This window comes from Montipora foliosa, chromosome 2, assembly GCF_036669935.1.
Source record: "Montipora foliosa isolate CH-2021 chromosome 2, ASM3666993v2, whole genome shotgun sequence".
Lineage (NCBI taxonomy): Eukaryota > Metazoa > Cnidaria > Anthozoa > Scleractinia > Acroporidae > Montipora > Montipora foliosa.
Window position 1 is genome coordinate 10,741,896 of NC_090870.1, and position 5,000 is coordinate 10,746,895.

Consider the following 5,000-nt stretch of genomic DNA (forward strand, 5'->3'; position numbering starts at 1 on the left):
TTGATGCTGAGGGGGTCAACCCATTACCTGAGAAGGTGCGGGCCATTGTTGAAGCTCTGTCTCCAAAAATTGTTACAGAGCTACATTCCTTCCTTGGAATGCTCCAGTACTATGGGAAATTTCTACCTAATTTCTTGACACTGCTTCACCTGCTCAACAACTTGTTTCGGGAAGGTGTGTCCTGGTCGTAGCAGCCAGAGTCTCAAAAGGCTTTTGAGTCTTCGAAGGAGCTGCTGCAGTCTGCGAAGGTTCTTGCCCACTATGATGTTAACCTTCCTATTAAATTGGCCTGTGATGCCTCTTCATGTGGTATCAGAGCAGTGTTATCACACTTGATGCAAGGTGGTGAAGAGCGCCCTATTGCCTTTGCCTTGAGAACACTTTCCACTAGTGAGAAGAACTACATGTATGCTCAGTTAGAGAAGGAGGCACTATCCATCATTTACAGTGCGAAAAACTTTCATCAGTACCTTTTTGGAAGAAAGTTTGCCTTGGAAACTGACCACAAGCCACTCTTGACCATCTTGAGCCCTAAGTCAGCAGTACCAACCCTGGCTGCTGCACGGCTGCAGAGATTGGCTTTAATTAATTCTTACATTCTCCCATCATGAGGTGGTTTTCCGCAAAAGAACGGAACACACCAGAGGAGAGTGACTTTTTCCATTTTACGTATGTGAATGCATTCTGGTGTTCTGTGTTCTGGTGCCATCCCTCTTCGGGATCTTTTTCTCCCTGCTTCTGAAGCATGCTTCTGAGACTGCCACAGAAGGACTGCACACAAGATCAGAGGGGAGGGTGTTCAACCTTGCCAGACTGAGAGCAAAGACCAAAGTATGTGAGATCACCATCAGAGACCTGCTCTCTGGTGATGACGCTGCCGTCACTTCACATACAGAGCAAGACCTTGAGGAACGTATGAACAGTTTCTCTCAAGCCCGCAAAGACTACACCTCACGATCAGCCTGAAAAAGACCAACGTGCTAGTCCAGGGTGTGGAAACGCCACCTGTCACCACCATCGACAACTAAGAACTCTGCGTTGTACGTGTACCAGTTCACCTATCGGTACCTTGGGGCCACAATCAGTGACAACCCATCCCTTGATGCTGAGATCAACCAACGCATCAGGAAGGCTGCAACAACACTTGGTCGGCTCACCACACATATCCGGGAGAGCCCCAAGCTCACAACCACAACCAAAATGGCAGTATACAACGGCAGCGAGGTGTGGACAATCTACCTACATGCGCTGCCTCTGCGGCATCCTCAACATCAAGTGGACTGACAAAGTGCCAAACGTTGAGGTCCTCGCACATGCTGGCCTCTCGACAATGTTCACGCTGCTGAGACAATACAGGCTGCCCTGGCTCGGCCATGTTCACCGGATGGAAGTCGGCCAGATTCCAAAGGACATCCTGTACAGCGAGCTAGCCTCTGGCACAAGACCTGTTGGCCGACTCAAGCTGCGCTATAAAGATGTCTGCAGGCACGACCTGAGGGCTCTGGACATCAAAACTGAGAGCTGGGAGTGCACAGAGGCTGACTGCAGCAGATGTAGCTGTTCCAGCCGTGGACCTACAAACGCGGCATCCAACTAGGGCGCATCATCATCCATGGTCGACACCAACTGACAGAGGCCTACTACTACTACTACTACTACTACTATGTGAATGATCTCCCAGTCACAGCTAGGGATATTGCTAATGTGACAAAGAAGGATCCAGTATTGAGCAAGGTGTTACAGTTGGTTAAATGAAGTTGGCCACAACAAGTACAGGGGGAAGCCTTACACCCCTACATGTATTTTACAGGGCGCTTTGAACTTTCTGAGGAACAGGATTGTGTTCTCTGGGGGTTGTGAGTTGTTATCCCCAAGGCATTACAGGACAGGATCCTTGAAGACCTTCATGCTGATCATCCAGGTGTTTGCCATATGAAATCGTAGGCTACGAGTCACCTATGGTGGCCCAGTCTCGATAAGGTGATTGAGTCTGTGGTACGAAATTGTACAGCACGTCAGTCGACTGAGAAACAACCTGCTACTGCACCCCTGGTTCAATGAAAGTGGCCTGTTCGAGTTTGGCAACGTGTGCACATGGATTATGCAGAGAAGGACGGTGTGTACTTCTTTATGGTGGTAGATGCCCACTCAAATGGCCAGAGGTATTCTCTACATCCTCTACCACCACCCATAAGACTATCGAAATGCTAAGTCATCTGTTCATGGATAGTCTTCCAGAGGAGATCGTATCTGATAATGGCCATTAGTTTGCTTCTGAGGAGATGCATCACCCTGGGATTCAGCATACTCGTGTTCCTCGCTATCACCCAGCATCAAATGGGGAGGCAGAGAGATACATTCAGATACTAAAGCAAGCATTGCAGACAATAAGATTGAGCCAGGGAATCACTTCAGCTGCTGTTGTCTAGCTCTCTATTCTCGTACAGAAATACCCCCCACACTGTCACTGGTTAGACCCCTGCCAAGTTGTTCCTGAACAGGACACCACACACTTGACTGTCTCCTCTTCAAGAAAATCTGGCGCAGCATGTTGAGGAGCACCAGACCAAAGTAAAGCAACAGCATGATGCTGGCCATTTCTTTCAGCATGGCATCTGACAGGATGCGGCGATGCGGATCCGCATAATTCACTGGAATCCGCATCTTCCGCATAATTCCGATATTTTCCGCAAAAAACAGAAGAAATACCTGATATTAGTGATAAAGCAGCTCCTTAACATCCTCAAAAACATAAAAGCAGAAGAAATTGACTGTTTTGAAACGCTTATTTTCCTGAACATTGAAGAAAACACACCATTTCCTTCGCAAGATTAAAGTTCGTAAGCAGTTTCCGCGCATTTTTTCGCCAATGAGCCTGGACACTAGTTTTTGTTCCTACAATGCTTTCCATTGGACGAGAAACAGTTACACTTTAGCAAATGACGTGAGTGATAAGAAACTAAGTCAATGATCGAGGGAACGGATCGCACTCCAAAGGTATTACAATTTTGCTCCAAATTGAAACAAAATTCATGACGAGAAACAAAATAATTTTTTATCGCTTTATTTATTATACCAAAAGTTGCGGCAAAATCCCAACAGCTAACCCTCTTATTTCAACGGTAAAAGCTGCTCGCAAATTGGTGACTCCTCCATGTATTTTAATCACAAAGGGCAAAATTCAGTCACAAATGCAATTGTATTGGTTGCAATTTCGATTACGGATTTACCGTAAGCATGTAAATACATTGGACGGGCCTAATTATTAGTTTTATAACTTGTTTAAATTTCCGCATAATCCGGTGTAATTTCCGCATAATCAACGCATGTTTCCGCATAATATGGCCAAAAATTTCCGCGAAGCCATGTTTCAGGCAATCTGGTACTTGTGCGCAACTTCAGAGGGAAGGGTAAGTGGCAGCGTGGTACGGTGATTTTGCGGATAGGTCCCTTGGCTTACCAAGTACAAGTGGAAGAATGCATGTGCCATGTGCACATAGATCATCTACTACCTGCAGGTGATGCCAAGTCCACCTCAACTGCTCCCGAGCAGGAAGTGATACTGCTAACTTCAGTTGTACCACCACCTGTCTTAACAATACCTAGTGGTGTCACCCCTCCCAAGTCACTTGAACCTACATCACCTAGACCTTCAGACCCAGGGTCTGCTCCTATTCCTGAGCCACCTTCACCTGCAAGTACCACTACACCACCAGACCCACCCAGACTGTACCCAAAGTGTTCACCTAAGCCAGTAAAAAGCCTGGATTTGTGATAAGTGGACCTTTGTTGAACTGCTCATTTAAGTTTTTGAAATTGTTAGGGAACGATTCTACGAAAGGGGAGATGCTGTATTTTGGGCCTTTCTTGTTCACTGCCATATTTGGGAATGCCCATATACGAAGAGCCTCATGTAAAGTTTTCTGTGTGTTCTTATATTACACTGTAAATTGCTTCAGTTGTTGTGTTCAACATTTGTGTGTTAATTCTGTTTTCGAGTTGTTATCAGCTTCGAAATGTTACACATTGAACTTTGATTATGTTTCTCATTTAAAAAATACTTATTAAGTGCCCCTGTGATAAAAAAAACACTTCCTTTTTTTCTTCAGATTTTTAAAGTGTGTTTGCAAAACACCTGACTGAAAAAATTTTGAGCTTTGGATTTCCCGCCTGCTGCAGCCATAACTCACATTCAAAACTGACCAATTGGACCTCAGAAGGTTGGATCCAGTTGAAAAGGCTCGCCAGCTTAAAATTTCAGTGTGTCAATGCAGTTTATTATATATGCAAAACACAAGTTTAGAAGTCTGAAAGTCCAAAACTCCTGTGCCGCATATTAATTCTGCCGCGTACACACGCATTGCATTCTTAAACTAGTGGGACGGGCCTTTGACGTCATTTCTCCTTGATCCAGCTCTCTCTAGATCTTAAATTTAGTAATGGCAGACCATTAAATAGGAAAATTCCATTTAAAATAAACAGGTGTCATTTTGAAATCGAGGCTTAAAACTTTGGTTGCTTAGTGTTTAGTTAACAAAGTTTTGAAATCCAAAGGAAAATAAGAATTGATTTTTTGGTCACAGTGGCAAAACAATTCCCATAACATCACTTGTTTAATATTTTTTAATGAAAAGAATTTCTGATTCTGATTTCTCTAACATTGTTACGAAATTGTTAGACAAAGATCTGTCACATGTTCCTGTAATAAAAAATTGTGATATAAATTATACCCAGGCGTTTTTTTTTTACAAAACTACCTTGGAAATTGAGTTAAATTTATTAGCCTAAGATTTCATTCCAAAAGAAATGAGCTTCATTCCAAAGCATCAACAAAAACTTGCAGGTGTACATGTATACTTAAAGCAAGACAGACGTCATTCTGTCTTGAATCCTAGTTGACTGCTAGCTTCATTTGCGTGGCATAATATTCATTAACGATGAAATGATATATGAAATGGATCATATATGAACTGCAGATATGAAATCAAGTGAAGCTACAT

The 5,000-nt window shown here is 43.7% G+C and overlaps 1 protein-coding gene across 2 annotated transcripts in view; it reads right to left on the reverse strand.

Moving 5' to 3' along the window:
* LOC137992401 (voltage-gated hydrogen channel 1-like) overlaps positions 1-5,000 on the reverse strand; it is a 30,580-nt gene that overhangs the window by 21,638 nt on the left and 3,942 nt on the right. The window lies entirely within an intron of this gene.